The 12,371-nt window shown below is 39.9% G+C and overlaps 1 protein-coding gene across 20 annotated transcripts in view; it reads left to right on the forward strand.

Annotated features, from left to right (window-relative positions):
• LOC124247772 (phospholipid-transporting ATPase FetA-like) overlaps positions 1 to 12,371 on the forward strand; it is a 130,092-nt gene that overhangs the window by 97,534 nt on the left and 20,187 nt on the right. The window lies entirely within an intron of this gene.

The raw sequence follows: 12,371 nt of genomic DNA on the forward strand, positions 1-12,371 counted from the left end.
GAGATGGTCCCAGCCATCTTCTGCCTCCCTGAGATGTACCCAGAGCCTATCAAGTGAGTCTCTTTTCACCAGAGGACTGTGCACCTTTCTTTCTGGTGATTTTGTGTGTGGGCCCTTTAAGAGCAGGCTTTTCTTTCTCTTATGTTCAGTAGCTTTTCTGGGGGTGCTCCCCATTGTTGTTAGTAGCCAGCAAAGCCAGATGTTATGACAGTCGTCTCGGTCGTGCTGAGTCCTGAAGCTGCTTATTGTGGGAAAGCTCCGCTGCTCAGATCCTCTGTGGCACCAGGGAAGGCTCTGTGCCTTTGCATTGCTCCCAGCTGGCCATGCAATACCACCACTGGAATGTGGCTTTTTTCCTCTTCAGAAGGAATTTCTGCCTCTTCCCCCTCAGTCAGCACTGTCCCCTTGTTGTGGGGGTTCTTTTATCCAGTTTCTGGATCTCTCTCAGGGATCATTGTTCCAAGGGTAGTTGTAAATTTGTTGTGTCTGTGAGAGTAGGTGCATTCCGAGCCCTCCTGTGCCACCATCTTCCAAGCAATCTGAATTATTATTTTCCTTCCCCTTCCCAGTCAGTTTATTACCCATTTATACTTATTTTGTGAATTGCCTTTTCTTATTCTTTGCCCTTTTTTTTTTCTTATTTAAAAGTACTGTTTATATAGTAAAAATAACAACTCTTCCTTTGTCAGGCACATACATTACCATTATTTTTCTCATTTTTTTCTTTTGGCTTTTGTTTATAGTTTTTTATAATAGAAGTTTCTAATTTATGTGGTCAAATCTATCAGTCTTTCTCCTTTCTAGCTTCAGGATTTGTAACATACTCAATAGTCCTAACCCACACAGTTATAAAAATATCTTCCAGTTCATTCTTTCTATTTCTAGCTGGTTCGTTTTTACTGTTTTCTCCAGTATTGGATCTCAGCTTTTGTTTATGGATTTGATTGTAAGCATCCCTTCACAGGGCTTCCGCTGTTACCTTCAAGGTACTCCTCACGCTATCCCTTTCTTCCTAAACCAATTCCAAACCCTTTGCCCCTTGACTTGTGTACCAGGCAGCTAAGCCCAGCTCCCAACTACTGCCTCTATCCATCCAAAGAGATTGGAAAGGGGAAAGAAAACTAATATTTTGCCTTAAATCCTCTTCCAGGTACTCTGCTAATGACCTTGGCAATACTATAAACAAAGTTATAGCTTCTAGGGAGTAAATTGTTACCCTGGAGTTTCTTTCTCCTTCCTCTTCCGTCCACTACCGATTGACCATAACACATTTTCCACTGGATCACTGGAATCTTTGTTCTCCTTTTTTTAAAAAAAATTTTTATTGTGGTCTAAATAGTTTATAACATTGTGAAATTTCAGTTGTACGTTAATATTTGTCAAACACCATATAAATGTGCCCCTGCACCCCTTGTGCCCGCCCTCCCTTGTCTTCTTCCTGATAATCCCTAAATTGTTCTCTTTGTCTGTAAGTTTGTTTATCTTCCACATATGAGTGAAGTCATATGGTGTTTATCTTTCTCTGTCTGGCTTATTTCACTTAACATGATGCCCTCAAGGTCCATCCATGTGGCTGCGAATGGGACAATTATGTCCTTTTTTTAATGGTTGAGTAGTATTCCATCGTATATATATATATATATATATATATATATATATATATCTCCACCACATCTTCTTTATCCATTCGTCAGTTGATGGGCACTTGGGTTGCTTCCACATCTTGGCTATTGTGAATAATACTGCAGTGAACATAGGAGTGCATAAGTCTCTTTGAATTGTTGATTTCAAGTTCTTTGAATAAATACCCAGTAGTGGGATAGCTGGGTCATATGGTAGTTCTATTTTTAGTTTTTTGAGGAATCTCCATACTGTTTTCCAAAATGGCTGCACCAGTTTGCATTCCCACCAGCAGTGGATGAGGGTTCCCTTTTCTCCACAACCTCTCCAACATTTGTTACTTTTTGTCTTGCTGATTATAGCCATTCTAACAGGCATAAGATGCTGTCTAAGTGTAGTTTTGATTTACATTTCCCTGATGATTAGTGATGAGCATCTTTTCATGTGCCTATTGGCCATCTATATATATTCTTTGGAAAAATGTTCATATCCTCTGCCCATTTTTTGATTGGGTTGTTTGTTTTTTTGTAGTTCATTTGTGTGAGTTCTTTATATATTATGGAGATTAACGCCTTATAAGATAGATGGTTTGCAAATACTTTCTCCCAGTTGGTGGGTTATTTTTTCATTTTGATCTTGGTTTCCTTTGCCTTCCCGAAGCTCTTTAGTCTGATGAAGTCCCACTTGTTTATTTTTTCTTTTGTTTTCCTTGTCTGAGTGGACATTATATTTTTAAATATCCTTTTAAGGCTGATGTCAAAGAGTGTACTGCCTCTATTTTCTTCCAGAAGTTTTATGGTTTCAGGTCTTACCTTCAAGTCTTTGGTCCATTTTCAGTCTGTTTTTGTGTTTGGAGAAAGATAATGGTCTGCTTTCATTTTTTTGCATGTGGCTGTCCAGTTTTCCCAGCACTATTTATTGAAGAGGCTTTCCTTTCTCCATTGTATATTCTTGGCTCCTTTGTCGAACATTATTTGTCCATAGATATATGGTTTTACTTCTGGGCTTTCAGTTCTGTTCCATTGATCTGTTTGTCTGTTTTTGTACCAGTCCCATGCTGTTTTGATTACTGGAGCTTTGTAATATGTTTTGAAATTAGAGATTGTGATGCCACCAGCTTTGTTCTTGTTTCTCAGGACTGTTTTGGCTATTCGGGGTCTTTTGTTGCCCCATATGGATTTTAAGATTGTTTGTTCTATTTCTATAAAGAATGTCATTGGGATTCTGATTGGAATTGCATTGAATCTGTAGATTGCTTTAGGTAGTATGGACATTTTAACTATCTTTATTCTTCTAATCCATGCACAAGGAATATCCCTCCATTTCTTTATGTCATAATCGATTTCTTTCAGTAATGTCTTATACTTTTCCTTGTATAGATCTTTCACCTCCTTGGTCAAATTTATTCCTAGATATTTTTTTCTTTTTGTTGCAATTGTAAATGGGGTTGTATTCTTGAGTTCTTATTCTGTTAGTCTGTTATTAGAGTATAGAAATGCCACTGATTTTTGTAAGTTGACTTTATTCCTGCCACTTTGCTGTAGTTGATTGTTTCTAATAATTTTCTGATGGATTCTTTGGGGTTTTCTATATTTAAAATCATGTCATCTGCAATACCTTATGACCCGGCCATCCTACTACTGGGTATCTATCCAAAGAACTTGAAATCAGCAATTCCAAAAGTCCTATGCACCCCTATGTTCATTGCAGCATATTTACAATAGCCAAGATGTGGAAGCAACCTAAATGCCCATCAACTGATAATTGGATAAAGAAGATATGGTATATATATACAATGGAATACTACTCAGCCATAAAAAAAGACAAAATCGTCCCATTCACAACAACATGGATGGACCTTGAAGGTATTATGTTAAGTGAAATAAGCCAGACAGAGAAAGACAAACTCTGTATGACTCCACTCATAGGTGGAAGTTAAACATAGAGACAAAGAGAATTGATTGGTGGTTACCAGGGGAAATGGGGGGTGAGGGGAGGGCAGAAAGGGTGAAATGGTGCACCTACAACATGACTAACAATAATGTACAACTGAAATTTCAAAAGGTTGTAAACTATCATAATCTTAATAAAAAGTAAAAAAAAAAAAAAAAAAAACCAGGAGAAAAGGGGGAAAAATCATGTCATCTGCAAACAGCAAGAGTTTCACTTCTTCAGTGCCTATTTGGATTCCTTTTATTTCTTTTTCCTGCCTAATTGCTCTGGCCAAAACCTCTAGTACTATGTTGAATAAGAGTGGTGACAGTGGGCACCCTTGTCTTGTTCCTGTTCTCAGCAGGATGGCTTTCAGTTTTTCCCCTTGAGTATGATGTTGGCTGTGGATTTGTCTTATGGCCTTTATTATGTTGACATATTTTCCTTCTATACCCATTTTATTGAGAGTTTTTATCGTGAATGGATGTTGGATATTGTCAAGTGCTTTCTCTACATCTTTGGAGATGATCATATGGTTTTTGTTCCTCCTTTTGTTAATATGGTTTATCACCTTGATAATTTGTGGATGTTGACCTATCCCTGTGTCCCTTGTATGAATCCCACTTGATCATGGTGTATGATCTTTTTAACATATTGCTGTATTCAGTTTGCCAATATTTTGTTGAGGATTTTTGCATCTATGTTCATCAGTGATATTGGCCTGTAATTTTCCTTCTGTGTTGTCCTTGTCTGGCTTTGGGATCAGGGTTGTATTGGCCTTGTAGAATGTGTTAAGAATATTTCTGTCTTCCTCAATTTTTTGGAATAGTTTGAGAAGAATAGGTAATCAGTTGTCTTTGAATGTTTGGTAGAATTCTCCAGAGAAGCCATCTGGTCCTGGACTTTTATTTTGGGGGAGGTTTTTGGTTACTGTTTCAATCTCTTTGCTTATGATTGGTCTATTCAGATTCTCTATTTCTTCTTGATTGAGTTTTGGGAGGTTGTACGAGTCTAAGAATTTATCCATTTCTTCTAGATTGTCTAGTTTGTTGGCATGTGGTTTTTCATAATATTCTCTTATAATCTTTTGTATTTCTATGGTATCCATTGTAATTTTTCCTCTTTCATTTCTAATTTTATTTATTTGAGGCTTGTCTCTTTTTTTCTTAGTGAGTGTGGCTAGGGGTTTGTTTATCCTCTCAAAGAACCAGCTCCTTGTTTCATTGATCTTTTTTACAGTCTTTTTTGTTCCAGTTTCATTTATTTCTGCCCCAATTTTTATTATTTCCCTCATTCTTCTGAGTTTAGGCTTTATTTGTTCTTCTTTATCTAATTCTGTTAGGTGTAGTTTATGGTTGTTTATTTGAGCTTTTTATTGTTTGTTAATGTGGGCCTGCATTGCTATAAACTTCCCTCTTAGGACCACTTGTGCTGCATCCCATAAGAGTTGGTCTGGTGTGTTTTCATTCTTGTTTGTCTCCAAATATTTTTTTATTTCTCCCTTTATTTCTTCAACGACCCATTGGTTGTTCAGTAGCATGTTGTTTAATCTCCACATTTTTGTTCCTTTTCCAGCTTTTTTTTTGTAGTTGATTTCTAGTTTCACAGCATTATAGTCAGAAAAGATAGTAGATAATTTCAGTCTTCTTAAATGTATCAAGGCTTGCCTTGTTTCCCAATATATGGTCTGTGCTTGAGAATGTTCCATGTGAGCTTGAGAAGAATGTATATTCTGCTGTTTTGGGGTGGAGTGCTCTCTATATATCTATTAAGTTCATCTGGTCTAGTTTTTCATTTAAGTCCACTATCTCCTGGTTGACTTTTTGTCTGGATGATCTATCCATTGATGTAAGTGGGTTGTTGAGGTCCCCTACTATTACTATGTTGTCACTGATATCTCCTTTTAGGTTTGTTAATAGTTGCTTTATGTGCTTTGGTGCTTCTCTGTTGGGTGCATACATGTTTATAAGTGTTCTGTCTTCTTCATGGAAAGTCCCTTTTATCGTTATATACTGCCCCTCTTTGTCTTTCTTTACCAGTTTTATCTTGAAGTCTACTTTGTCTGATATAAGTATGGCAACACCTGCTTTCTTTTGTTTGCCATTAGCTTGGAGTATCATCTTCCATCCCTTCACTCTGAGCATGTGTTTGTCTCTAGAACTGAGATGTGTTTCCTGGCAGCATATTGTTGGGTCTTGTTCTTTAATCCATCTCACCACTGTGTGTCTTTTGATTGGAGAATTCAATCCATTTACATTTAGAGTGAATATTGATATATGAGGGCTTAATATTGCCATCTTATCACATGTTTCCTGGTTCTTTTGCATCTCCTTTGTTTCTCTTCCCATGTATTTCGGACTACCAGTTTGATTAGGTAGTTTGTAGGTTTTCTTTGTTTTCTCCTTGTTTATCATAAATGTCTCTGTTCTAATTGTTTAGTGGTTATCCTTAGGTTCATATAGAAAATCTAATAGTTGAGATAGTCCGTTTTCTGATAACTGCTTATTTCCTTAGAGTATACTGATTCCATCCCATTCCTCTTCCCCTTCTAAGTTATTTTTGTCATATCTTTTTCCATCTTGTGTTGTGAGTTTGTGGTTAAAATGATGAGGTCATTTTTGTTTTGGTGTCTTCCTTTTTTTTATCCTTGATGTTAAAATTAAGTGTTTACTAACCTGATCTGATAGAGAGCTACCGTTTTCTAATTATTGCCTACCTATTCATCTCCTTGCTCAGGGCTTTGTAGCCCCTTTGCTATTTTTTTTTTTCAGGTATGAGGGCCTTCTTGAGGATTTCTTGTAGGGGGCAATTAACTCCCTTAGCTATTGTTTTATCTGAAGGAGGTTTTCACTGGATAGAACATTCTTGGCTGATAGTTTTTGTCTTTCAGGGTTTTGAATATATCATTCCAGTCTCTCCTAGCCTGTAAGGTTTCTGCTGAGAAATCTACTGAAAGCCTGATAGGAGTTCCTTTGTAAGTTATTTTCTTCTGCCTTGCTGCCCTTAGTATATTTTCTTTGTCCTTGACTTTTACCAGTTTCACTCCTATATGCCTTGGGGTGGGTCTTTTTACGTTGACAAAGGTAGGAGATCTTGAGGCCTCTTTCACATGGATTTCCAGCTCCCTCCCCAGGTTTGGGAGGTTCTCAGCTATTATTTCTTTGAACAAGCTTTCTGCTGCATTCTCCTTCTCTTCGCCCTCTGGAATACCTATAATCTTGTTGCATTTCCTGATTGAGTCAGTTATTTCTCTGAGAGCTGCTTCATTTCTTTTTAGTCTTAGTTCTCTCTTCTCTTCCCTCTGAAGCATTTCTGTAGTACTATCCTCTAACTGGCTGATTCTGTCCTCCATATTTTCAGCTCTTTTGTTTAGGGAATCCAGATTTTTCTTTATTTCATCCATCGTGGTTTTCATCTCCAACAGTTCTGATTGATTCTTCCTTATTGTTTCAGTCTTCTTTGTGAGCACATTCCCTAATTCATTAATTTGTCTTTCTGTCTTTTCTTGTAACTCATTGAGTTTTTTTATGATAGCTGTTTTGAATTCTTTGTCATCTAGGTTATGGATTTCTGTGCCTTCGGGGTTGGTTTCTAGGGACTTGTCACTTTCCTTCTAGTCTGGAGATTTACTATACCTACTCATACTGCTTGATGGAGTGGATTTTTGCTTCCTCATGGTGCTCTTATCTGGTCACAGCTGCCACGTACTGCCACTTGGTGGGGATCAGGCACTGTGTATTCTGGGCCTGGCCTGAGCAGGGGCTCCCCAGCTCCGGCCATTGACTGTTTTTCTCTCTGAGCAACTGATTGATGGCAGATCTGGGCCAGGGGAAGGGTACTCTCTTTCACTGGCACTTCCCCCGGCCCCTGCTTGTCTCTCTGTGTGGAGCTAGGGGTGACTGCAGGACTGTGTACATTCCTTTTCCCCAGCAGCTCACTGCTCCATGCCCCGGGTGATAATGGAGCTGGAGTGCCGGGCAGGGGCAGGGCACTTCTACTCAACTGTGCACTTTCCCCTCCTTCACTGCCACACTCTCTGTGCCATACTCTGGACGATTCTGGGGCTCTGCACTTTTCCAGCCACCGCCAAGCTCTCTGCTCCTTGCTCCGGGTGATCCTGTGGGTGGAGTGCCGGGCAGGGACGGGGCACATCCTTCCACTGCACACTTTTCCCGCCGCCACTACACACTTTTCCCACCGCCACTACCACGCTTTCCTCACTGTGCTCTGGAACATTCTGGGGCTGGGATACCAAGCGGGGATGGGGCACCTTTCTTCACCTGCGCACTTTCCCTGCCACCACTACCATGCTCACCACACCATGCTCTGGACGATTCTTGGGCTGGGGTACTGGGCGGGGACAGCTGCCCTTTTCACCTGTGCATTTCCTCCTGCTGTGGCCCATCTCTCTCCATGGAGCTCCTGCGGATCAGCTTCCACTTCCTCCAGGGGATCCAGCCCCACCACCAGCTTCAGGCGTATGGCTGCATGGGTCTCTCAGACTTCTTTTGTGATGTGTATATGTCCTCTGTTGGTGTATGAATGTCCTTTTGGTTGTATATTAGAGGTGAGAGTCCAAGCAAAGAGCTCACTCCACCATGATGCTGATGTCTATCTCTTTGTCTCTTATAAACAAATTTACCTATAGCCTCATCTCTTCATAAATATTCTTCTCCCTGCCTTGATTGAAACATGACTTTCCCTGAGAACATCCCTTTTCCTCTCTCTCTCATACTCCACATACCAAAAGCCCAAAGTTATTGTCCTCATTATCTTTTGCCACTTTTAAACCATTGCTTTTTCTCCCTTGTATAATCTTTCTTCTTGTGATGCTCATGACTTCTGGCTATACTTCTCTTTAACTCTTCTTGTCATTGACGTCTATGAATCTTTTGGCTTCTCCACCTCATTCATTGAGGACTTTGAAACTTAGCTCATTTTCTCTCTGTACCCAATCCCTGCAAGCATCTTGGGTAGTATTTGCTTCTTTATGGATGATCTATCACCATAGTTGCTTTCAAATGCTGAAAGAATATGTGACCTCTTGGACTCAAAAAATCTATATCACCCATTGCCATGTCACCATTCAGAATTGTACTACTATGAAATTGTAAACTCCTTTGTCATGATCTCTTATCACAAACCTTATTCCTCCATCTCTCTAGGTACTTGACTCACAGTATGCCTGCTTTCCTAGGAAGGTTTGCAAACCCTCAGCTCTCCTTTTTCTCCCATCTATCAATCCCTTATGACTTTACTTCCTTTCCTATCTTGCCCCCCATCTGTACCCAAGATCATAAACATCCTCAGTGCTTTACTAATCTTCTTTTTTCTCTGCTCATCTAACAAATCTTAACCTTGTATTAACCAAACCATCTATCCTTCTCTGTTTCTAATCTCAGAGTGCTAAGCACTTTTTGGAGATCACAAAAGCATTAAAAATTCAGCGACTCCAACCTCTTCTGGGCTTCCAGTGCCCCTTGGATAATTTCTTACCTACTTGTGATCAGCTTCATACTTAATTCTTCATATTAGCTATTCCAAAATTCACCACTCTCAGGCCTTCTACCACATACCCCTCTCCCCAATGTGCAGCAGATGATGTCGCCTTCTACTTTACTGAGAAAAACCCAAACTCTCAGCTAAATATCCTTTTCTATACATAGATCAGAACCCACCTTTACCTCCTTTCCTTTGGTCTCAAAAAAGGTATCACTTCTTCTTTCAGTACCAATCTCTTATATATTGTAGATTCTATCCCTTCCTACTTCTTCAGGAACCTCAGTCAATCTCTATTCTCTCTTCTTAATATCTGAAACTTAATCTGCTTATATGATTCTTTCCCCTCATCTCAAGTCTTCCCTTTCTTTAAAAAAGACTTAATATATTCATACAATGGAATAATATTCAGCAATAAAATGAAATGAGCTATCAAGCCATACACGCACAAAAAGGAAGAACTTTCAGAGCATATTGCAAAGTGAAAGAAGCCAAACTGAAAAGGCTTTATTCTGTATGATTCCAACTATGGCATTCTGGAAAAGGCAAAACTATGATGACGGAAAAAGGTTAGTGTTTGCCAGGGGTTTGGGGAGGGGTGGAAAGAAGGATGAAGCAGTGGCTCATAGGATATTTTTAGGGCAGTGAATCTATTCTGTGTGATACTGTCATGGTGGATTCATTACATCATACAATTGTCAAAACTCATAGAACCGTACAACACAGAGTGAACCCTAATGTCAACGATGGACTTTAGTTAATAATAATGTAGCAGTGTTGGTTCATTGATTATAATAAATGTACCCCACTAATGTAGGATGTTAATAGGGGAAACGGGAGTGGAAAGGAGAGAGGGAGTATACAGGAATTCTCTGTAGTTTCTGCTCAATTTTTCTGCAAACCTAAGACTGCTCTAAAAACTAGAGTATTAATTTAAAAGAAATGGGTTAAAATAACCCTTAGCCAGGGTTAACTGCTGCTAAATTTTTGTATTTTATTTTTATTCATATTTTTTAAAACCATTTGGAAACTTTCCTTCATCCTGCATTACCTTCTAGCCATTATCTGTCTCCACCAGTCAGTCTAAAATATTTATTGAGTATCAACCAGATGTCAGACTCTAAGTAAGTGCTAAAGATTCAAGGAAAACAAAAGAGACTTGTTCCCTGCCTTCAAAGAGCTGGCAGACTAGAGGAGGAGCCATGTAAGTAAACAGGCACTTAGAGCAGCCCCTCACTCCTCACCATCCCTTCATGCTTCAGCCCACTCGGTGAGTCAGACTCTGTCCTGTCGTGCCCCTCAATCTCTCATAGCCAAGGTCACTAATGACTACCTTGTTGTTAGGTCAAAAAGTTGTTACCCAGTTTCTCTTCAGATTTTACACTTAAAACAATTAAACTCCACTTTTTCTTAAAACTCTCTTGTCTGTTGGCTTCTGTTAAATAACTCTCTTCTTGTTTTTTCTTCCTGTCTGATTGCTTTTTTTCATCTCTTTGGCTATAGGTTCTCCAAGCTCTATTATTGTACCTCTTCTCCATCTGTATAGTCTCCTGGATAATCTCGTGTATTTACATGGCTTTAACTACCACCTACTTATTGGTGGTCTCCAAATCCACGTGTCCAAGGAACCCTTGATAGCTCCCTGCAACCTATGGCCGAAGCTGAAGATATCCTAAAAAACCGTCTATGGCTATCTCACAGGATCTCAGAGTTTCCTCACTTGCCACCTTTATCCTCCATTCTGAATCCACTTCTTCACATCTGATATCCCCAGTTTCCATCCTTTTGTCTAGTACCTGGATTTGCCTTTCAACCTTGTTTAACTGGTTGTTTGGCTTTCAATTTCAGAGTTATCCATGAATGCTGCCTCTCAGACCGTGCTGTACTGCAGCTCCAAGCCAGCTCTGCCTCAGTCCTGTACCCAGCCAGGTCGAATGTTCTCAAACATTACTTGTCTGGAAAGAGAGATTAGAAACTAGCTCAGATCTCTTACCTGAGCTTCAAAACTATATATGCTTGCTTTCATTACTACTTGTATATCCTTCAGGTGTCTCCAATTCAGTCTATCGAAAACCTCCTCCTGGGGCCAGCCCCGTGGCCGAGTGGTTAAGTTCACGCACTCCGCTTCGGCGGCCCAGGGTTTTGCCAGTTCAAATCCTGGGAGGACATGGCACCGCTCATCAGGCCACGTTGAGGCAGCACCCCACATGCCACAACTGGAAGGACCCACAACTAAAAGTACACAACTATGTACCATGGGGCTTTGGGGAGAAAAAGGAAATAAATAAATAAATAAATAAAATAAAAAATCCTGCTCCTGCTGGGTATCCTATGTCAATGAACAGTCGTAACATCTGTCTAGGGCCAATTAGGAAACATAAAATCACTCTTGACTCTTTCCCTATTTCACTCCTCATAGCCATGTCATATCAATTCTAGCTCCCTGTGTTTTCAAACCATCCCCTTAATTTAATATTTATTGTCACTACTTCATTTCTCTTGTGGTTTACGGAATGGCCTCCTAACTGGTCTCCTTGCTTCTCATCTTGCTAGTTTCCAGTATATTCTCCATGCTGCTACCAAAGGACTTTCTCTGACAGAAATTTGATTCTGTCACTTCCAGCAGAAAGTTGCTATGACTTCCTGTTGCATGTAAGATGGTAATGTAGGGCTAGCCCTGGTGGCCTAGTGGTTAAGTTTGACGCATTCTACTTTGGTGGCCCAGGTTCGGTTCCCAGGCACGGACCTACACTACTTATCTATCAGTGGCCATGCTCTGATGGCAGCTCACATACAAAGTAGAGGAAGATTGGCAACAGATGTTAGCTCAGGGTGAATCTTCCTCAGCAAAAAAAAAAAAAAAAAAAAAAAGATGGTAATGTAGGATCTGCTTCATATCTACCTCTCCAACTTATCTCTCATCACTCACCAGCTTCCAGTTTCAAAGAATGTGACAGTGCAAGGGCCCAATTTTAGAAAAGCCTGCTATCTAATTAATCAGGGCATGCTATCTAATTAATGAGTTATCTTAAATTACTGAACCCACAAACTTCCCAGAGCTCACAGCTCTGTGGTTGCCAGGTCTTGGGCTTGGCTCTGGCCCTAACCATACTTCCTCACTACCATGACAAAACTCCCTCTAGATGGGATGTAGGAAAGAGCCACTGTAGCTCACTACAAACTTCCCTTTCTCCAACATAGCACCAAGCACTCAAGTGTCTGTACTTGACATATTGGGGCCCAGTCCAGGTAGCACCACAACTACAAAGAGCTGGAAAAATATCCTTGAGAGTTCTGGTATGGGCTAGGGAAATCCGTTA

The sequence above is a fragment of the Equus quagga genome, chromosome 1, assembly GCF_021613505.1.
Source record: "Equus quagga isolate Etosha38 chromosome 1, UCLA_HA_Equagga_1.0, whole genome shotgun sequence".
NCBI lineage: Eukaryota > Metazoa > Chordata > Mammalia > Perissodactyla > Equidae > Equus > Equus quagga.